Source organism: Lepidochelys kempii, chromosome 2, assembly GCF_965140265.1.
Source record: "Lepidochelys kempii isolate rLepKem1 chromosome 2, rLepKem1.hap2, whole genome shotgun sequence".
Classification (NCBI taxonomy): domain Eukaryota; kingdom Metazoa; phylum Chordata; order Testudines; family Cheloniidae; genus Lepidochelys; species Lepidochelys kempii.
Window position 1 is genome coordinate 203,633,246 of NC_133257.1, and position 23,478 is coordinate 203,656,723.

A 23,478-nucleotide genomic window follows, 5' to 3' on the forward strand; every position below is an offset into this window, starting at 1 on the left:
GTGCCACACGCTCTCAAAGAAACTGCGGAATCACCTGATCAACATCCTCTACAGCAAACAGGGAAAGATTAAGAATGAGCTCTCAAAAATGGATACTCTCATAAAAAAACAACCTTCCACACAAACTTCCTCGTGGCTGGATTTTACTAAAACTAGACAAGCCATTTACAACGCACACTTTGCTTCTCTACAAAAGAAAAAGGACACTAAACTTTCTAAACTACTACATGCTAGAAGGGGCCACAGCAATGGTTCCCTCAACCCACCCAGCAATATTGTTAACCTATCCAACTATACTCTCAGCCCAGCAAAAGAAGCTGTCTTATCTCGGGGCCTCTCCTTCTGCCCCTCCACCCCCACAAACATGATACAGTTCTGTGGTGACCTAGAATCCTATTTTCGACGTCTCCGACTCAAGGAATATTTCCAACACACCTCTGAACAACATACTAATCCACAGAGACCTCCCTACCAACATTACAAAAAGAAGGATTCTAGGTGGACTCCTCCTGAAGGTCGAAACAGCAGACTGGACTTCTACATAGAATGCTTCCGCTGACGTGCACGTGCTGAAATTGTGGAAAAGCAGCATCACTTGCCCCATAACCTCAGCCGTGCAGAACACAATGCCATCCACAGCCTCAGAAACAACTCTGACATCATAATCAAAAAGGCTGACAAAGGAGGTGCTGTTGTCATCATGAATAGTTCGGAATATGAACAAGAGGCTGCTCGGCAGCTCTCCAACACCACTTTCTACAAGCCATTACCCTATGATCCCACTGAGAGTTACCAAAAGCAACTACAGCATTTGCTCAAGAAACTTCCTGAAAAAGCACAAGATCAAATCCGCACAGACACACCCCTGGAACCCCGACCTGGGATATTCTATCTACTACCCAAGATCCATAAACCTGGAAATCCTGGGCGCCCCATCATCTCAGGCATTGGCACCCTGACAACAGGATTGTCTGGCTATGTAGACTCCCTCCTCAGGCCCTACGCTACCAGCACTCCCAGCTACCTTCGAGACACCACTGACTTCCTAAGGAAACTTCAATCCATCGGTGATCTTCCTGATAACACCATCCTGGCCACTATGGTGAAGCCATCTACACCAACATTCCACACAAAGATGGACTACAAGCCGTCAGGAACACTATCCCCGATAATGTCACGGCTAACCTGGTGGCTGAACTTTGTGACTTTGTCCTTACCCATAACTATTTTACATTTGGGGACAATGTATACCTTCAGATCAGCAGCACTGCTATGGGTACCCGCATGGCCCCACAGTATGCCAACATTTTTATGGCTGATTTAGAACAACGCTTCCTCAGCTCTCGTCCCCTAAAGCCCCTACTCTACTTGCGCTATATTGATGACATCTTCATCATCTGGACCCATGGAAAAGAAGCCCTTGAGGAATTCCAACATGATTTCAACAATTTCCATCCCACCATCAACCTCAGCCTGGTCCAGTCCACACAAGAGATCCACTTCCTGGACACTACAGTGTTAATAAACGATGGTCACATAAACACCACCCTATACCGGAAACCTACTGACCGCTATTCCTACCTGCATGCCTCCAGCTTTCACCCTGACCACACCACACGATCCATCGTCTACAGCCAAGCTCTGCGATACAACCGCATTTGCTCCAACCCCTCAGACAGAGACAAACACCTACAAGATCTCTATCAAGCATTCTTACAACTACAATACCCACCTGCGGAAGTGAAGAAACAGATTGATAGAGCCAGAAGAGTTCCCAGAAGTCACCTACTACAGGACAGGCCTAATAAAGAAAATAACAGAACGCCACTAGCCGTCACCTTCAGCCCCCAACTAAAACCCCTCCAACGCATTATTAGGGATCTACAACCTATCCTGAAGGATGACCCAACACTTTCACAAATCTTGGGAGACAGGCCAGTCCTTGCCTACAGACAGCCCCCCAACCTGAAGCAAATACTTACCAACAACCACATACCACACAACAGAACCACTAACCCAGGAACCTATCCTTGCAACGAAGCCCGTTGCCAACTGTGCCCACATATCTATTCAGGGAACACCATCACAGGGCCTAATAACATCAGCCACACTATCAGAGGCTCGTTCACCTGCACATCCACCAATGTGATATATGCCATCACGTGCCAGCAATGCCCTTCTGCCATGTACATTGGTCAAACTGGACAGTCTCTACGTAAAAGAATAAATGGACACAAATCATATATCAAGAATTATAACATTCATAAACCAATCATTTGCAAATTGGATACTATTAATTTAGGCTTAAATAGAGACTGGGAGTGGCTAAGTCATTATGCAAGGTAGCCTATTTCCCCTTGTTTTTCCCTCCCCCTCCCCCCCCACCAGACGTTCTGATTAAACTTGGATTTGTACTGGAAATGGCCCACCTTGATTATCATGCACGTTGTAAAGAGAGTGGTCACTTTGGATGGGCTGTTACCAGCAGGAGAGTGAGTTTGTGTGTGTGGTTTTTGGAAAAAGGTGGTGGTGGTGGTGGTGGTGGTGGGGGGGGGGGGGGGGGGGGGGGGGGTGGGGGGAGATGAGAAACCCTGGATTTGTGCTGGAAATGGCCCACCTTGATTACCATACACATTGTAAAGAGAGTGGTCACTTTGGATGGGCTATTACCAGCAGGAGAGTGGGGTGGGAGGAGGTATTGTTTCATGGTCTCTGTGTATATAATGTCTGCTGCAGTTTCCACGGTATGCATCCGATGAAGTGAGCTGTAGCTCACGAAAGCTTATGCTCAAATAAATTGGTTAGTCTCTAAGGTGCCACAAGTACTCCTTTTCTTTTTGCGAATACAGACTAGCACGGCTGTTACTCTGAAACCTGACAGTATCCCATCTTACAGGGGATTTTCAAACATATGGTCTTGTGAAGTGACCGATGAAGTGCATCGGATCCCACCCCTCTGGCAGCATATCCTATCCAACGCCATCTTCTCTCACCACAGATTGATACCTCTGCTCTCTGTCAGAATTCAATTTTCAGTTCTCTCTGGGCATGGCCAGCTGGGGAATGTCTCTGCAGGGCGCAGGATAGAGCCTCTGCTCAACACAAGGCCTTCAGGGTGGATCTGTGACTTGGTCTTGTGCCCGGGGTGGGTCCTGACTGGGGGTAGGAGGGTGGGTTGCTTCATAACATGATTCATACCCAGGCCTCCACCCCGCCCTAAAACACAGGGTCATGAAGCTTCATGGTCAGGGCCCCCTGTGCTGGCCTCCCTGCTGGGAAAGAGGGAGGAGACGCGACTGCTCCCACATCGCCCACGCTTGGGGAGAGCCAGCGAGCCAGGGTGCTGAAGGGGGCAGGGGAGGGGCCTCGGAAAAGGGGCGGGGCAACAGTACTCCGTGTACCGCAAATAGGAAGTCGGCAACCCAAGCTTCCCTCCTCACAGCCCCCACCCTCCAGCCCCGCGCCGCTCGGCCCCGCCCAGGAAGCTTCTCCCACGCCTGCTCCCGGAGCGGGGTCGGGCCGGCCGAGCGCGAGCAGGCGCGTTCCCGCAGCCGGGGTGGGCGGCCTCCGCTTCCCTCAGCCCTGGCGCGCGCCTGCCTGCCTGCCTGCGTGCGTGCGTGAGGGGGCGGTGCCACGCGCGCGCGCGTACGTCCGTGTGCGGGCAGAGCCCGTCCGCTTCCCCCCCCCCCCCCTCTCTGCGCTGGTTTCCGGGCGGGTCGCTGCCGGGCCGGCGTGGGTCTGGGCAGCACAGGCGGGGAGGGAGGCGGGGAGGGAGAGAGGCTGAACCAGATCGTCATGCCGCAGCGGCCGCAGCAGGTAAAACCAGCCCCAGAGCATCTTATCCTCCCCCCCCAGCCTGACCCACTGCCCTCCTCCACCCCAGTCTCCTGCAATAAAAGTGACCCCGCCCCCACTCACCTCCCTCCCTGCCCCCTTCGCTCCAGACCTCTCTCACCCCCCAGCTGTGCCTGAGTTGCAGCAGGGGCGCTAGGAAGTGGCGGTGAGGCCTGTATGCTAGAGCTGCTGTAGGCTGCCCCTCTCTCGCCTCACAGAAACTTCCTCAGGGTCATTTTGGGGAACTGATTGGTGCCTGGAGGTTAATTTATTACAAACTGAGAGCAGACAGTGTCAAGCAGATTTTTTTCCCCCTGTGTCCCTTTCATTCCTGGCTGTGGAAGTGAGTAGGGAGGAGGGGGCATGATCTGTCATCAAATTTTCCTCCCTGGATTTTTTTTTTTTTTTTGGTTATATTTTCAATCCACTATTGGGAAGTTAGAAACGTCAGAGTTCCTCCCAGTCCTTTATAAATAGTTCACAGAAGTTAGATTTTCCTTCTTTCCTTCCCTCCCTAACACCTCCCCTCCACCATCCTGGTTCTTTTCACCTTTTGGTTTCAGTTCACTCTAATTCTCAGTCTGTTGCCTTAAAAACCGCAGTTTCAGACATTTAACCATTCCCTTCATATTTGTTGAGTATAGTAGTTTGAGTTACTTAGCATCAGTTTCAAGGCAAGCACTGTTGTTAGCACACTTTCAACTGTTATAAACTGCTGTATACTCTTAGAGTGCTGTACTATATCTCCATAAGTAGTTTGGTTTAGCTAGAGATCCTTAAAAACAACAGGAGGACTTGTGGCACCTTAGAGACTAACAAATTTATTTGAGCATAAGCTTATTAAGATCCTTATGGCTTTTTTTGCATCATGGAGCCTTTGCGGACTAGTCCTAGGAAAAGTTTTGCTGCTGCCATATTGGCATCTTGCCTTAGTGCTGTGATTGTACATGTTTGTAAACATTTAGAAACCATTCATCTATTTTATGGAAGAAGTATGTTCTGGTGGGTAGAACACTGAGTCGGAGCCAGGAGACCTGGGTTCTTTCCCCAGTTCTGCCACTTGCCTCCTGTGTGACATGTGAAATACACTTCTCTGTACTTCCGTTTTCCCCAGTGGCAAAAATTGGTGGTAATACCTACCATTGAGATTTATGGATGAAAAGCTCAATGTAAGAAAAGCATTGTTACACCAGTGACCATCTTCTTTGCTTTTGTAAAATGTGCTCATTGATGGATGTTATTTTTAGGTCTGTTGTTTATTACACAGTAGTTATTTGTTTACTTGTATTATCTCTGTCAAGGTTTTTAGGCCAAAAAAACTCTACAAATGTTTTCCAAACAAATCTTGTCTACATTGTTGACACTGAAAATATTTAATTAAAAAATTTAGAGAGATCAAATGGAATTAGTAACCTCACATCATATGATGTATGCATACCTCACTTTGAGTCATCGCATACTGTTATATTTGAAGCTTGGCTGGTTGGGATTTTATATTCCTTGATAATAGCCCACAGAGAGAGGAACCTAATGATTTTACTGTTTTCAAACCTGTTTGTATTTTGAAAATATAACAAATGCATGGCTTACTGTCATTGCTGAGAGGTTCATTGTTAAACGTATTTCCCACCTGGTATGGAAATCTCCAGTTTTGGTATCAGAAGGCTCTAGCTACTGTCCCTCTGAAGTACAGAGGTGAAAGCAATGAAGTGGAATATAAAGTTCATTGATAATGGTTGGTCAATTTTCAGCAGGCTTTTCTATTATTTGTATTGTGATGGCACCCAGAATATGCCAGGCATGCACTGAGGGAGAAATCCCCTGTGATGAAGAATTTGTTGTCTCAAGAATTTGATTATTTTTACAGCTTCATACTCTAAATTAATAACTTTAGTTACTTCTGAGCCAATGAATGATGTTCGCCTGCCCTTTTATGGTTTGTGAACCTATGTTTTAACTATAGTTTGCAGATTAAATTAAGCATGACAACAGTAACTGTCATTTGTTAGACATACACCTGTGGCAGGGTGTGTGTGTGTGCATATTTTTTATACTTTGTGATTTCATAATTCAAATGAAGCTACAAATAGATCAATTGAAGGCAAAAGCTATTTCAAAAAGCTACTCATGGGCTCTCTGTTGGATCACAAGATAGGGAGGTGACTCTGCACCCTTCTTAGTCCCATACTCTGCTTCCAAAGTCTTTGCTTCTGCTGCTTATGTTTTCGTGAGTAGTTAAATGAAAATGGGGATACTGGTGTAAAGTTCTTTGAGTTGTACTGATGAAAAGCACTATTAAAAGCTAGGGCTTTTGATTATTACGTAGTCACAGTAGCATATCAACTGAAAACCAAGGTGGGATCTACAACTATCTTAATGACCACTAACTCCTACCAACAAACTTTCTCTTTCTTAGTTTTTAAACAGAAATTAAATGACAAAAATCTTCATTAACACAGAGTTAAGGTTGCCTGATGATAGCTTGTGCCCTTCCAGAATGTTCAGTTCGGCAATACTCAGACTTCTGAAAACCATGAAATATAGAATTAAGGAAAATGCTCTGTCCTCTTTGAGCAATGCACCACCATGCCCATAGCGTGCATACTTGCGCTCTGCCTTGTCGCTTTAGTGGACAGGCACTACCTGCATTTGTCTTACACTCAAATGCTGTGCCTGCTCCCCCAGAAGAAGACCACACCTAATAAATTTAACAACCACATTATATCCTTTTCTGACCCCTTCACGCTTGAACATAAGATATCACTTAAACCTCTACTTTCTCCCACCCATCATTAAATCCACAGACTGCTTTGGTATCCCACCTCGCTATTGACCGTACCTTTGTCTACGGACACAATCTATACAATTCTGCATTGAAATGATGCGGACTGGAACCTGAAGGTACATATGCAGTTCTTTCTTTAGATGACATTTATGGGGACTCAGATGCAGATCTCCTTATATCACAGTCACAGCTCTGTGGTGCCTCTCAAACTAATCCCCAGATCTCCTCATATCACAATCAGAGCTCTTCCAACCTGTTCCAGCTTATTCCTCCACAATTCAGTACAGCTAACACAAGGAATACAGCTGGTATGCATACAGATAATTCCCAATGGCTATTGCAGCACAAGGGTGGGGCAGAGTTAAAGTTTTGTGGACATTTACCTTAATTCTGTATTTCAGAAATTTGAGTTTTGCTGACTTCGACATTCTGGAAGGGCACGAGCTACCACTGGGCAACCTTAGCTCTGCGTTAACTAAATCTTTTGCCATTTAATATCTACTGGTTTAGTCTGTCCTCTCTTTGTCCATATCGAATGTAATCCAGTATCAGAGGGGTAGCAGTGTTAGTCTGTATCCACAAAAACAACGAGGAGTCCAGTGGCACGTTAAAGACTGACAGATTTGTTTGGGCATAAGCTTTCGTAGGTAAAACCCCCATTTCTTCAGATGCATGGAGTGAAAATATAGATGCAGGCATAAATATACTGACACATGAAGAGAAGGGAGTTATCTTACAAGTGGAGAGCCAGTGATGACAAGGCCAATTCAATCAGGGTGGATGTGGTCCACTCCCAATAATTGATGAGGACGTGTCAATACAAAGAGAGGAAAAATTGCTTTTGTAGTGAGCCAGCCGGTCCCTATTCAAAAAATCTGTTAATCTTTAAGGTGCCACCGGTCTCATTGTTAATGTAATCAAGTAATTATCATTGCTCCTTTGCCAATCACCAACTTCCAGTTCTGTGATTAATTCATCTTTATCTATCATAAAGCACAAAATAGTTACCTTGTGTGGTGCTATGCCTTTTATATTAGAAAAGTGTTATCTATAATTTTTGGAAACCCCAATGATGTTTTACTACAGGCTGAATGAGACCTCCAGCATATGTCTCCTATAGCAACACAGTTTCCCCCCCACATGTTATGGACAATTGTTTAAGGAGTAACTTAGCTATTCTCTGGTTGATTTGGTTGTCTATAACATACCCCCACTGGTACCCCTGCCTAGGATTTGTTAGTTAGCACAACGTTTCTCTTAACTGGGGTCCGCAAGGGTACTCCAGGTGTTCCCAGAGTGCAGGAGGTGCTGGGAGGGGAGGGAGAGGAGGCGGGGAAGAGGAGGGGCGAGGGTGGGGCCTTGGGGAAAGGGTGGACTGGGGACGGGGCCTGGGGCTGAGCAGAGGGGCGTGGGGTCCTCAGGTTGATAAAGTTAGACAGCCACTGAGTTAGCATATTGATCCATAAATATTCAAGGTCCTGTGGTTGAGTTATTGATAACCCTAAACCAGGAATGTGTGAACTATGTTTAGCATGAAGCATGAAATACACATATTTGATAAACATGCCCATTATTATGTAGTATATAACTTTTTTCTTTATATATGCTTTGAGAGTAATACTTTCTTTTTACTGTAAGAAACAAATATGGTTATTTGTTAAAACAGGATTGGACTTACGTTCCAAGGAAGGCATGGGGTCTTATGGACCCTCTAGAACTGTAGCTAGATATTTTTGATATTTTAATTTTATTCCCGTGTAACATCAGAATTGCCATGCTGGATCAGACCGGTGATCATGTAGACCAGTGGTACCCAAACTAGGGCTGCCGCTTGTTCAGGGAAAGCCCCTGGTGTGCCGGGCCGGTTTGTTTACCTGCTGTGTCCACAGGTTCGGCTGATCGCAGCTCCCAATGGCTGCGGTTCGTTGCTCTGGGCCAATGGGGGCTGCAGGAAGTGGTGGCCAGCATGTCCCTCGGCCCGTGCAACTTCCTGCAGCTCCCATTGGCCAAAAACGATGAACCGCGGCCGCTGGGAGCTGTGATTGGCCGAACTTGCGGATGCGGCAGGTAAACAAACCTGGCCCAGCCCATCAGGGGCTTTCCTTGAACAAGCGTCACCCCTAGTTTGGGAACCACTGATCTAGACTAGTATTCTGCTCCCACAGTGGCCAAAACCAGATGTTTCAAAAGAAGTTTAAAAAAACCCCATAATATATAACTGTAGAATAACGTGACTATAGCAAAGGTTTCTACAAATTCCTATAACCTACTAGTTGGCATATGGCCTAAAGCATGAAAGTTTGTATCCCTTAAAATATTTTTTATTTTTAATATATACCTTTTGTACTGTTGATGTTTTTACTATCCATACAAATATCTCACCCTTTTACAAATACTACTAAGTTCTTGTTTTTTATTTAGCTAGCCACAATAATGCTCAGCTCTCTTATGAATGGTTAGGGAAATGTAGAACACAGCAATACATATGAGTAGTTTAAATTATTCCTTCCAGTATGCATTACCTTGCATTTGTCAACAATAAATTTAATCAGCCATCATGCTGTACATTCATCTAGGTTTTGTAGATATCTTTGAAGTTCAATCTTCTGTAGTGTTGACTAATCTAAATACTTTTTTTCTGCTAGTTCTGATGTATTGAGCTGTAAGAAACCCCACCATTAACCTTTTGCCATTCTAAAAATAGTCCATATGCATTTTCTCTATCTCTAAGCCATATTCTTTTGTGTAGTAGTAATGTACTACTTATATCATGATTAGTTTTCCTTAACAGCCTTGTTATGAGGAATACTGTCAGAAGCCTTCTTGAAAGTGTTTCTTCTTTACCCACTATTTTGTTGATATATATTTAAAGAATTCCTGTAGATTAGAGAAGCAAGATTTTCCTTTACAGAAGCAGTATGGGTTTGTTTCTATTCAGTCTACAGAGTATGCATGTGTTACCTAAATTATCTTCTGTAAGATAGTTATTTTGTACACTTTCTAACCACATTAAGTAATTCTATAAGATCTTCTTTGAAAAGTAACTTGTAAAAATGGCATTGTAGATTTTATGTTAATTTCATAATGGTTCCCATATCAAATGTGCTCTGTTTAGTATAACTCTGACTACAACTTGAATAAATCTGAGTAATAAAGTGCCATCTCTACATAGCCACTTTTCAGTCTTTGATCACAAGGTAGTCAAAAATGAGCAAAGAATTTTCTCTAAATTATTCATGTGATTAATACTTGCTGGTTTTATAGTGCTTTCCATCCATAGATGTTGGTGCTTTACAAAGGTGAATATCCTTTTCATTGAGAGGCAAGTGATTTATCTGAGGCTTAACAGCAAGTCAATGATGAAGCTGTAGTCAGAACCCAGGTCCCATGATTCCCTATCACAGAGTGAATCCATCAGCATGAACCAAAATATTTGGTAAGTCACTTGATTTAAATGCGTTTGTCCTTTCTTTTCCAAGTTTTAACAATCTAAACACATTAAATAATGGTGTCTTTTAAAGAAACTCCAGAAATATAATGAAGGAGCAGGCTTAGAATGACAAGTTGGTCCTAGTGCATTCAGGAAGAATGCAAAGAAGTGTTTAGGAATGTAGTCACTGTTAGAATAAGACCATAGAAATCAATGGAGTTAGTCTAGGAGAAATTTTGGCCCTTAGTTTGTTGTTTTAGTTGAGATTGTTTTTAGTTTGTAGAACAGTACTGATGCCTGACCTTGGCTGTCCTGCTTTCCTTAAGTCTTTTGTACTGGAATGATAGTGGCTGGGGGAATTGGAAAGTGGGGCTGTTTTATGTTCAGTGAACATAACTTATTTTCTAATTACTTTATGTTAATAAAGATAATTTTGTGCCTACTTCCTTTCCATCCCAACAATATAGAATATCTCTACATAGAACCAAATACTGGACACAGTTATTTGAAAATGGGTGCTTTGCTTGACTCTCAGTCATGAGTCAGTGGCATCCTGTTTCCTCCTTTAGGCCTCAACCTATGTTGCTGATAAATAAGTTGGGGGGAAAGTTAATAATATAATCTGTTCTTTTTTCCTTTGGCTTTTTATATCACTTCTGTACGCTGAAAAAAACAAAGCGGTATGTGTCAATTCTCAACGTAACTGTACCTCTGACCTCTTTATGGCCTCCCTGAGGGCACCTGTATTAGGCGATGGTCCGAGATCTTCCTCAGAGCAGGATCCCACAGCTTTCTAGATTGGGGTTTGGGCTGCAATTAACTGATCACCTGAGTAAGTCTGACTTCAGTTCAGCACTTGCAGTCCTGTTCTCCCCAGGGCAGTGACAGCCAACCTTCATAAAACAAAGTATCTATTCAGAACAAAAGCATGAGAGAACATCATAATAAACTGCTTCTATGCAGGTCTTAAATGACTGACTGCTTGACAAGTTATCTTTGAAATGGAGAACTTGGCAGGTTTTGCAGTACTTCTGAACCATTCTGCAGGTTCTGTCACTCTTGGTCATAGCATCCTGTCAGGTCTTGGACTGAGGAAGTGTCCCTCTCCACTGTCAGGCTAGTGAATTACAGTCTTGACCTGGTTAAAGGTAACCACACATGTAAGTTCCTCCAGGACTGAGGTGCTGCCTGTGGTGATACCTATAGTTCATTATGAATGAATCGTTATGCGCATTGTATCCAGTTGTCTAGACTAGCAGGCCAAGAATTTGATCTTGTTTTTTTCTAACTGTAGATTCTCATTTTCACATAACACTTACACTGCCTATGCCTTGTTAACTTTACTTCCTTCCAGGAAAAATATAACAGGCAACATTTAAAAGAATCCTGTTCTTTAAAGTGTTCAGAAAGCTGGACTCTTGTAACTTTCACTTCCTAGTCTGATGAAAGAACAGTGAACAGCACTATGGAGGAAAATGTTACATACAGGAAGTTTGTGTGTTACTGTGGTTAGAGGGAACTGCATTTATATCACTCTGGGTGTCAAAACCATTGCAAAACACTTTGAAAGAAATCAGTGGTTTGTATGCGCCCTTTCCAGCTGGTTACCCAATGTTTGTATTATTTTGAATTTTTTTGCATCATCTTAATAATGAAACCTGCCTTAAAGAAAGGGAGATCGACTAAGTGGTGGTTGGTTACTTTATTCCCTCTTCCCTGGTTTATGAATTTGCCTACTAGCTTAAAGAAAAGGGGTACTTGTGGTACCTTAGAGACTAACCAATTTATTTGAGCATAAGTTTTTGTGAGCTACAGCTCACTTCATCGGATGCATTCAGTGGAAAATACAGTGAGGAGATTTATATACATACAAAACATGAAAAAATTGGGTGTTATCATACACACTGTAAGGAGAGTGATCACTTAAGATGAGCTATTATGAGCAGGAGAGTAGAAAACCTTTTGTAGTGATAATCAAGGTGGGCCATTACCAGCAGTTAACAGGAACGTCTGAGGAACAGTGGGGGGTGAGGGGGAGAAATAAACATGGGGAAATAGTTTTACTTTGTGTAATGACCCATCCACTCTCAGTCTCTATTCAAGCCTAAGTTAATTGTATCCAGTTTGCAAATTAATTCCAATTCAGCAGTCAAGGATCTACAACCTATCCTGAAGGACGACCTATCACTCTCACAAATCTTGGGAGACAGGCCAGTCCTTGCCTACAGACAGCCCCCCAACCTGAAGCAAATACTCGCCAGCAACCACACAACAGAACCACTAACCCAGGAACCTATCTTTGCAACAAAGCCCGTTGACAACTGTCTATTCAGGGGACACCATCATAGGGCCTAATCACATCAGCCACACTATCGGAGGCTCGTTCACCTGCACATCTACCAATGTGATATATGCCATGTGCCAGCAATGCCCCTCTGCCATGTACATTGGTCAAACTGGACAGTCCCTACGTAAAAGAATAAATGGACACAAATCAGACGTCAAGAATTATAACATTCATAAACCAGTCGGAGAACACTTCAATCTCTCTGGTCACTCGATTTCAGACCTAAAGGTCGCAATATTACAACAAAAAGACTTCAAAAACAGACTCCAACGAGAGACTGCTGAATTGGAATTAATTTGCAAACTGGATACAATTAACTTAGGCTTGAATTGAGACTGGGAGTGGATGGGTCATTACACAAAGTAAAACTATTTCCCCATGTTTATTCCCCCCCCCCCCACTGTTCCTCAGACGTTCCTGTTAACTGCTGGAAATGGCCCACCTTGATTATCACTACAAAAGGTTTTCTCCCCCCTCCTCCGCCCCCCGCTCTCCTGCTGGTAATCATCTTAAGTGATCGCTCTCCCTACAGTGTGTATGATAACACCCATTTTTTCATGTTCTGTGTGTATATAAATCTCCTCACTGGATTTTCCACTGAATGCATACGATGAAGTGAGTTGTAGCTCACGAAAGCTTATGCTCAAATAACTTCGTTAGTCTTTAAGGTGCCAAAAGTACTCCTTTTCTTTTCGCGAATACAGACTAACGTGGCTGCTACTCTGAATCCTACTAGCTTACTTACATATTTCCACAATGACATACTTTAAATTATGACATTAAGGATAGAAAAGCTTCTCTTATCCCCAGACTGAATCTTGTCTCATCCTGGGACTTGGGCAGATGTAACTTTGGAAGGAAATTTCATATTTGGAGAGACGAGTTGAAAACATTTTTGTCAGATCTTTTTTTTTAAATGGCAGCTATTTAGAATAAATTTTGGGAGTTGGCAGAGATTAGCTGAGGTGTTCAAAAGTGACTGCTAAATTTATCACGTGGATTACACCTCCACAGGTATAGGAGAGTATGTGCATAATTTATGTGTGTGATCGCTTTGCCCATTAGAATGGAGTATGAGTTTGAGGGGAATCAGTCCTGATGAAACTGGATCAGGAAAAAGCAATGGTGTCACTGGACATAGGTGCACTCTGATATCATGCCGAGTTGAGACTAATTAAGGTCCCCAATACAGAAGAAACCAGTGACGCAATCACCTGGTTCCAAACCTAGCTGAACTTCCATATGATTCTGGTAGCAATGTATGCATGCCACTGCTTTAGTGAAAGGAGATGATTCTGGAGAGAAGAATCCTAAACCTATCAAACAGGACTCTGTACCTTTGGGATTTGATAATCCAAGTGAATCAACTAGACAAAGCCCTCTCCAAGACTAGAAGTTTACCAGATCCAGGTAAGAAGAGAAACTTACGTTTTGGGTAGACTTTGTGGGAAGAAGTGGGAGAAGTAAGAGGAGAGAGTAATTAAGGGTGTGAGGGTAGGGGAGAGGGCAGAAGAGGAGACAGACATTGAAGACAACTCAGGAAAAGATACTTCATGATTTATTATAGTAAAGAAAGAGTGGTGTAAAAACAGTACAAAAATGTAATGCACTCTTTTATTGTCCTAATTTGTATATGGTGTGGGATTGTATGGCCTTGGTTGGCATAGTAGCACAGATATTTTTCTCCCAGGTTAGTAGGCTTTGTCCTTGGTCATGTCAGTTACATTTTCTGAGCTCCAGGTACTGGAATTGGACTACAGTACATAGCTTTTTACCTATAGATCAGGAGTTCAATCTGAACTGGGTCAATAGCAAGTGAAAGGCATTGCCATTTTATAGCTGTTCAGTGAAACTATGTGAAACTTTTTTCTTAGACGACTTCTTGCTGTTGCTGGCATCTGACCATGGTTTTAACTCATCCTTTTTGGTAATCTCAGTTGAGGTAGCTCACAACTAAGTTGAGATAGGACACAAGGGGTTAATTCCCTCTCATCTCTTCCCCTCCCCCCACTGCACCCTAAACTCAGAACTGTTCAGGGGACACCTCTACTTTAGGGATATCAGGGTCCATATAGCTCCAGCCATGTGAGCCTGAAGAAGAAAGAGAAACGGCTGGGATGGGCTACCTAGAAATGCAGCTGTCAGGACCAGGGGTGAGCAGCTGCTGCAGGGACTTTCAGACACTGATGATGATGTCAATGCCTGATAGCTTTCTACAGATTTTACTCTGGACTTTCTCTCTCCTTTGCTGTTTAGCTGCCCACTTCAACTTCTTCCCACCTCCTTCCTCAGTCGTTTTTTCAACCTAAATCTGCATGAATTCCTTCCCCTCTCTTTCTTTGTCTCTGTTTAGCTAATCTTATCCCAACAAAGTTTAACCGTGCCCCCAAATCCGCAATAAAACATGGGAACAAAACACAAGTTGTAGCACTAACGTGACATTTGCTGACCATCACACTATTCATTGTGCTTGCATATAGTATCCTTTCTCTGTTAATGATTTGTCTGCCATGTCTATTTAGCTTGAAAACTCTTCAGGGCAGAGACTTAATATTCCATGTTTGCACAGAGGGGTGCCTACGTGATTCCATAATGTAAATAATAGTGAGGTGTAGGTGAGGAAGGACAGATATAATATCAAAACCATTACATGGTTACTCAGTGAAGTGCAGAGTATGATGGAGTACTTTCTAAGATAAACAAGTAGATGATTTTGGCTAATTGTAGGTGTCATGGGAGAAGTAGGCCTTAAGGCGGGATATAAATAAAAATAAGGGTTTTTTGACCCATCTCATAAAGGGCATTCATGTGCTGCTGGGATTATTGAAGAAAATCTTGGAGCTGGCTAGGGGAGAGAAAGAGAAACAGGGTACAGAGAGGCAGAGACATGTAGAGTCTTAAGGGAGAGAACAAGAAAATTCAGCTTTATCCAGTGAAGAAAGTGTGAAGCCATAGAAGTATTTTAAGAGTAGGATGATCTGGTCAGATCATCTTATTGGCTTCATTTTGAATGGATTGGAGGGAAACTGATGTAGGTTACACTAAAGAGGGGGAAATTTGCAGTAGTAAACTCTGGAGATGAGTTTTAACTGTGTGGACAATGAAAAGGTTGGATCTTAATTATATGGGTGAAGAGGCAACAGGGTTTGGCCGTGGCCTGAATGTGCAGGGCAAAAGAAGGAGCTGAAGATCCTCCAGCACAAACTGAGCCTGAGTGACAGGGAGGACAATGACGTGTTTGACAGGAATAGAGGGATCAGAGAGCTTTCAATCCAGCACCTCTCAAAAACATTCTGTTCACTTAACAGAAAAAAAACCTATCAGCATTAGTGCTTTAATGATTACATTAGTCTTTAAGACTTATTCTGCAGTGTTTGTGCTATGTACTGTATATATTTCCCCTCTAGTTTAAAAAAAAGAAAAGAAAAAGAAGTCAAGCTGCCAATGGGTCTCTAAATTGCTAAAGTGTTAGTTAAAATATAACATCTCTCATTTGCTCTGACCAGACAACTACTAACATCAGTAATCAAATTAACCTCCAAGTAAATGAAAAAATTGAGACTAGTTCTGCTTTTTTCTAACTCAGTGAGAAATTACCTTTCAAAGCCCTGAGCTACAATTTTCAATGATTTCATCATTATATGGTATTAGGAACAGACAGGAATAAAATAGCTGCCATTTGACTTGGGTCCAATTTTCAATGTACAGCTAAGGATTTTGATTGGTAAAAGTAATGGTTACACCAATTTATATTGCTGTTTGTTTTGCTGAATTTTACAAGAACAGAAATATGTTTTTAATTCCAGAATTCTTTTGTAGCAGCCAGCACAAGCTTTCTTGTTTTCTAACAGTTCATCGCTGTACCCAGCTGCAGTACGCAACACATTTTATGGCTGTCTGGGTCTAGACTGGAGTGTTAACTTCTTCACTGCACCTCTTGAGACTGGGGTTTCCCCAGTTCTCTTGCCTTTGACAGTGCTCACATTTTTTCCTCTCCCTTTGATTTGGCATTCTCTGGAATTAGAGATGGGTTTCCTCTCAGTAGTTTTCCAAGTCTCTACTACCAATGTCGGATACCTTAACATAGTTTTTTCATTTTAAGTTTAAGGGGATATTACCAAAAATAGACAATAAAGTGTTAGGTTATCCCTGTGATGAGCAACCATAGCTGTGTCTGAATTTAGTAACAATCCGTTGATTTAGCAAGTTGAAAATGTTACATAGCAGTAAGCTTTGTCCCTCCTAACAACAGCATGTTGTGTCTTAACATCTGTCTCAGGCATTTATGACTGATCAAGCTGTGTCTATGGTCAGTGTCTGTCAGTTTTGCCTTGACTTGTCTCCTTGTGTAGCCAGAAGCCCTGTTTTTAATTCTCGGAGGGCTTTATTAGCCCAGGTGTTAAGTCTTCATTAGCTTGTTGTGTATTATGTTGGCCTTTAATTAAAATATCCTTACACAATTACATGTAACAACAGATTTAATTAAGTCCATGCCTATTTTGTTTGGCTCCACTACTTAGTTATAAAGTCAACCTTGTGTGCAGGGCAAGGTTTATTTGCTCATTTTAAAAGATGCTTTGAATGTGTATTTTAGACTTTTAAATTGGATACCTCACACATAATTACTAATTAAAGTCGACATAATTACCTTTGACATTTTGTATCCAATTGAAGAGTCTTCATCCCAACTTGGTGTCTGAGTATTCCTGTTTTAGGAGTGTGTCTTTGATTGGATAACAAGTGTATAAATGCAATAACAAAATACAATAGTTTAACATTAAATCTGGTTTATTGGATAGTCGCGGCACCAGCTGTCACAAATATTCATTGATCTGCTTCACTGTGAAAGACAAAATTATCAGACAGCTTTCTGTTACAGCAGGTAAAATGGTTCTTTCTCAAAAGCAGGACTGAGCAATCATCAGTAAAGTTTTCAGATTATTTACAGTAATAAGAAATCTTGGAGGACTTAATGTTTGGACTGGACTTTATTTAGAAATTTAGATTGCACATTTCAGTTTTACAGCTCTACAGCTTACTCACTTTAAACAGTTGTTACAGAAAACAAGTCAGGAATGTTTGTTCCAGGAATCTCTGGAATCTTAGATCCAACCTTAAGAAAAACGACTGTGGGTGGCAGGGAAATGGAGATACAAATGTCAATAACTAAGCATACACCTATCCTGTCAAAAATCTTAAATGATTTAATTGTCTTAATTTACTTTATTTTGTCATATGACTAGAAAATTGAGAAAATTTCTTCTTGCAATATCATTTGAGATTGGTATTCATGTAGTGCTGCTTTTGATCCTGAAGGTAATCCCTCATAATCACAAATGTTAAAGAACATTGATTACATTTTCTAAATTGATGTATTTTGCCTTGGTAAAAAATACATAAGATTAGAAACTACACTGTATAAAACTTGTGTGGACATCATTCCTGTTTATATTTGACTTTGCTTCGTGTTTAGATTTTGGGCTTTAGGTAATGTCATTAGCTATTTTTAAAAATAATCATTTGTACTGCATGTGAAACATAAGGTTAAAATGAAATGAATTCCTCTAATGGAATGGCGCTCTGGATAGGTGCCTTATAAATAATAAATAAAATAGTGCTGTCTCTTTCTGACAACCATATGATTTCATAAAATTAGTTTACTGTGAAGTATAGCATTTGATACTATACATGACTCAAAAGATGAAGCTTGTACAGTAGGAATAGAAAATTACTTCTGCACAGTTTATTTTTTAACATAGACATTTCATCTCACTGAATATATTTGGGTTGCCATAGGCTTTCTCCACTAGTGGAGATAATTTTTTTCTGTGTTGTCTTGTTTTGCTGTTCTTGTGACATTTTGTCACTGTTAAGGAAATTAATTTACCTGAAAGGGGTCAGACAAAATATCTGTTGTTTGCCCATATGTTTTGCAATATGTCAAACAATACACTTGTTATTGTTATGGATTCTTATGTAAAATGGATAATAGTGCTAGCATGGTTAAGTGGAGTAATGCATTACTTTTTGGATGCCTGCTGAGTAAGCACTTAGTTCATGAAGTCGAACATTGCAGTCCTAGGTTTCAGATTGTTTGAGATTTGTTCCAGGAAGGGAAAATGGGTCTGTTCTCATAGGCGTGGAGTCATGAATAGCATTGCTGCTGACTTCAGCAGTTGAAAAGCCTCCGTTTAAATAAACTTTGAACTAATAGTTCAATATAATTACAATCAATATAAATTTACTAAGAGGCTTGAGAGGGAGGGTGAGTGTGGAGCATACCAGGCAGTTATCAAGTTAAGCCACTTTCTCTTTATTGCTTCTGCCTTTGTTTCTGTTTGTTGTTTATGTTTCTATTGACTTTTGGTCTGGTGGTGGTTGAAATGTGTTTAATGTGTACCAATTAGTTATTTGCCTTATAGGTTAATATTTTGTTCCAAATGCAGGGAAATTTAACAAATAGAATCTATTTCTGTTTATTTTCTATTTCAAATAAGTAGTAGCAAGAATACTACTGAAAAAGGCTTAATGAATGAACAATACATGCATTTCCTAAAGAATAAAATCAAAGCTGGTTAAGAAGAGATGGTCAGAGTTATGTAGGGCCTTGAAAGTAATTATAGAAAATTTGACCTTGATGTGCTGTGGCAACTTAGTGAAGAATTTGAAGAAAGCAAGTCATATGGTCAGAATGATGACCAGGAGCTATAATTATCTTTGTGGCTACATTTTTTTTTAGGAATAGGAATGGGGTGAAATGGGTGTTTTGGCGGCTAGTGAGGAAAAGGTTAGAATAAGTAGAAGTTACGAAGACCTGCCTGATGGTTTTATCTCTGTGGACCAAGGAAGACGTAGATCTTACAAATGTAGTGAATGAATTTGCAAGACTGGGATGCTATCTGGAAGTGTGAGGACAGAGGGCGGTGGGAGGGAGGGCGGGGGAGTTTCAGGTGACCTCTTGGGTTATTGGCCTCAATGACGCACACAGGATGATGGTATGCTCACAATGAGAACTTGTGAGGATTGGGGAGAGGAGATTTTGTAGGAAAGATCATGTTTTGCTGTTAAGTTTGAGTTGATGGTAGTAAACCCAACAGTGTATTTTATGGATGTTACCTTTTTAGCAGGATGAATTTAGATTGCTTTTATGTTTCAGGGAAGTATCTGATTTTGAAATGTTTAAAGGTCACCATCAGAATTTTGCCAAAGATTTCACCTGAGAATGAGAGTATGGATAAATGCAGGAATTCAGTCTTTGGAGTAGTTTTTTGGGGGATATAAGAAAAAAATTAAGCAGACGGCTAAAACCTTAATTTACAGTTAATATTTTGAATTAATGATATTGACATTTAAGTGGCAAAACCGTAAAAGTAAGGCTAGTACGTTAAACCAATATCCTAGATTGGTTTCTGATCCTGACCTTGATAGGCCTTGGTCTCACATGTTCATCTTAACTTTTTCCCCACTAAGGTTAAGAGTTTCCACAAATACACTATGACTTCTGGCATCAATAAATTCATTGAGGAAGAAAGGTGGAGTATTTCTCAGAGCTTTGGGTAGGATCTTACATTTGGATTTGAAGAGACTGATTCATTTTATAAATGTAGTCAGTGATCAGTACAATTACTTGAGACTTGACTTTTTTGTTCCTTGTATTTGACAGAAGAAAATGCAGCCAGCCCTGTCAGGCTTTTGTTGTTTAAGATCAACTCTTTGACTCACTGACACTATAATGAGGAGTAAACAAGCACCCTTTCTTTGAGTTTATAGTGTCTAGTAGATTTCTAAATTAATAGTACTTGTTTAATAGTTATTAAACCATATCGCTTTAGTAAGTTTTATGATTGTACACATGAACATGGAACAGTTTGCTTATCAATTAAATAAGATTACTTGCACTATTTGCTTGCACCTATTCACTTGAAGTATATCCCTGCTAGCAATGCACAATATATCTGCCCTACCACATCCTTCTGGGCTCCCTATACACTTTTTCTGAACTCTGGGCAAAAGGAGGCCACATAGGAAGGCTGAGTTATGTGGCTGTTGCTCCTGGTGAGCAAGCTAATCTGAGTCTTGGCCTAGTGGACTCAAAGCTGGATTGGCTCTGAGCTCATTAAGACTTCACAACTGCCAACGTCTTAGAATCTATTTCTGGTAGTGAGACATAAAAGAAAGTAGTGGCTGGAAAGGGAACATTTACTTGGGTTTTGGGGTGTCAGGTCAGTGCCCATTCATGTTCAGTTCCAAGTTGCCTTCATCTGGTGCTATTGCTCCCAGCTGGGGGCTTCCTCCAAGAACCCTCTTCCCCACTTTTTTATGCTCCCCCTTCTTTGGGAGTCATCCTCTCTCTACTTCATGCTGTAGCTTACTGAGGGGTTCCTCCTCATTCCTCATATCTTCTGGTTCTGCCCTCAGCTGTTCCTGGCATCCAACTGCATGCCAGTTGCTCACTATCCCTGCACCTTCACATCTTCTTCCATGTCTAGTCACTGGTTTGCTCCATCCTGTTTCTTCCTGTCCCCAGTCAGCCTGTCCCTTCATTCCTTTCCCCATTTGCCCCTCTCACTAAACACAGTGGTTTTGGGAATACTGTTAGTTGCTGCTGATCCAGAGCTGCAACGTACACTTTTGATCAAAATCATGGAGAAGTAATAGGGGTAGGATATATGTACACTCCCTTATGTCCATTTCGCTTCCCTACATTGTATTCCACTACACCTCTATTTTTGTCCCTCACCCTCCCCAAAAATTCTTTGTGTTTTCCTTATCCTATTTTGTTTCTTACCTGGTTGCAGCAATTCTTTCTCTCCCCACCCATCTAGTCATTCACACATACACCAATGTCCTGGTTCACTCTCATAGGACTTAATTTTTTTGCCAAATACTGAATAAACAGAGGACACTCTGGTGTTCAGGGGCCTCATGCAGGTGAGAAGCCAAGCCTCCCCTTTTCACTGTTGCTGGAAAAGAGGACGGCACTTGTATTTTTACCTCTGTCCTAGGAATTACTAAGGGACTCGGTCTCTTGTAATTTCCATTGAGTAGGTATAATAAATACAAAGCCTCCAAGCCTTTGGCTGATAAAAGGAAGAAGGGATGTTCTTTGTTTTTCTCCCCCTGTTCATCATCTTTACTGAAAAATCCATGGAGAGTGATAGAAGCTAGTACAGGGGTGGGCAAACTTTTTGGCCTGAGGGCCACATCAGGGTTGTGAAACTGTATGGAGAGTCAGGTAGGGAAGGCTGTGCCTCCACCTATCTGCCCCTTCCCACGTCCTGACTGCCCCCTTCTGAACCCCAACCCATCCAACCCCACCTGCTCCTTGTCCCCTGACTGCCCCCTCCTGGGAACCCAGGCCCCAACCCCTCCCCCCCGCTCCCTATCTCTGACTGCCCCCCCCGACTCCTATCCACACTCCCACCCCCTGACAGACCCCCCGGGACTCTCACGCCTATCCAACGTCCCTTGTCCCCTGACTGTCCCCCACCCCAGAACCTCCACCCCATCCAACCGCTCCCTGTCCTCTGACTGCCCCCCAGGAATCCCTGCCCCTTATCCAACCCCCCTCCCCCCTTACCATGTCACTCGGAGTGGCAGGAGCTCGCAGCCCCATTGCCGCGCTGCCCGGCAGGAGTGGCGGGCCAGAGTGCTGGTGGTGCAGTGATCTGAGGCTGCAGGGGAGGGGCCGGAGGCTAGCCTCCCCAGCCAGGAGCTCAGGTGCCAGGCAGGACAGTCCTGTGGGCCAGATGTGGGCCGTAGTTTGCCCACCTCTGAGCTAGTAGAATCTTGAATTCAGATGTAGTTTCTAATTAAATAAGTTTGATCTTAATCTATTCCTGAATGGACACTTTTTACTCATCGCATACTTTACTGGTGGTGGTGATCTCTATTTAAGAGGCCCAGAATCAGATTAGCTTGGATGTTACAAGTGAAGAGAAAGGTACATTCACATAATTATCTGAGGAAACTTACACAGCTCACACTATGCCAGACTCAAACCATTGTAAGTAGGCCCCCATTTACACTTTTTTAAAAACACATTTGTAGAGTAAATATTAATACAAATATTTATTAAAAGCAAACTGATTTTGTTAAATTAGAAAAGCTTAGCAAAATTTGTCTTGCTTGTTCACCTGGGAAATAATAAAGGTCAAGTAAAATATCATTAATTTTTTTCTTTGTTTTCATGGAAAAAGTGGACAGGTTTTGTGCCCAGGCTGTCAACTTTTCAATAGTTTGGTAAGGCAACAGAGAAGTCTATACGGAGAGAAGGAGGTAAATCTTTTTCTGCCCCCTCCCCCAGCCAAGATATTGCTGTCCATCTTATCAAGTGAAGCATTACAAACTTTTTCCTCTGTGGCAAAACATTTTTCCTTGATGAGTTGGAAAAATATGTAACATAACTGTTAGGATCATTTATAAAACCTCAGTGGAATTTATAAGATTTTAACCAGGGTTTAAAAGACTTGGATTAAAATACTTGATTTAATCATGGATTTCTACATAAAAGTTCATTCTTGTTGGTAGTTATAACCTTAATACATATTCTTCACAACTCAGAGATAGATGTAGGTTTTATTTTTAGAAGGTACACACTATACATTTTTAAAGTGATTTATTTTGAAAACTTTTCAGATTAGTTTTACAGCTATGTCAGAAAATGAATAATTGTTTGGTTATTACATTTACCAAGGGTAATTGAAGCAGATACTTATGAAGTCTTTGGGAGGTGAACTATCTCCAGTTCAACAGGTTAATCATTAATATTTGGAGGATTTTCTTGCCATGCTGTATTAGGAGAACATCACCAGATAGACATTTAAATTGTTTTATTTAACTAAAACAACAACGTTATGTATTCTGGATTTTTTTATTCAACAGCAAACATATAATATTTTAACAAAACAAGCATATTAATTTTTGAATTTAGCTAAACATTCAAGTTTTTTAAAATCAGGTTTGTTTTTGTTAATTGTTTAATTAAAATAGTTAAATGAAATATTAAATGGACTATGTCAGCCAGATCAACATGAGAAACTTAAAATATTGGCTTCTGCAGCTAACTCAGTCATCTTCACC

At 41.6% G+C, this 23,478-nt stretch overlaps 1 long non-coding RNA gene across 1 annotated transcript in view; it reads left to right on the forward strand.

The window, feature by feature from the left end:
- The first annotated feature begins 3,669 nt into the window (after positions 1 to 3,669).
- Positions 3,670 to 23,478, forward strand: part of LOC140907476 (uncharacterized) — a 100,901-nt gene continuing 81,092 nt past the window's right edge. Inside the window, exon 1 of the long non-coding RNA XR_012157505.1 lies at positions 3,670 to 3,816. This is a non-coding gene — a long non-coding RNA (uncharacterized lncRNA). The remainder of the gene's footprint in view (positions 3,817 to 23,478) is intronic.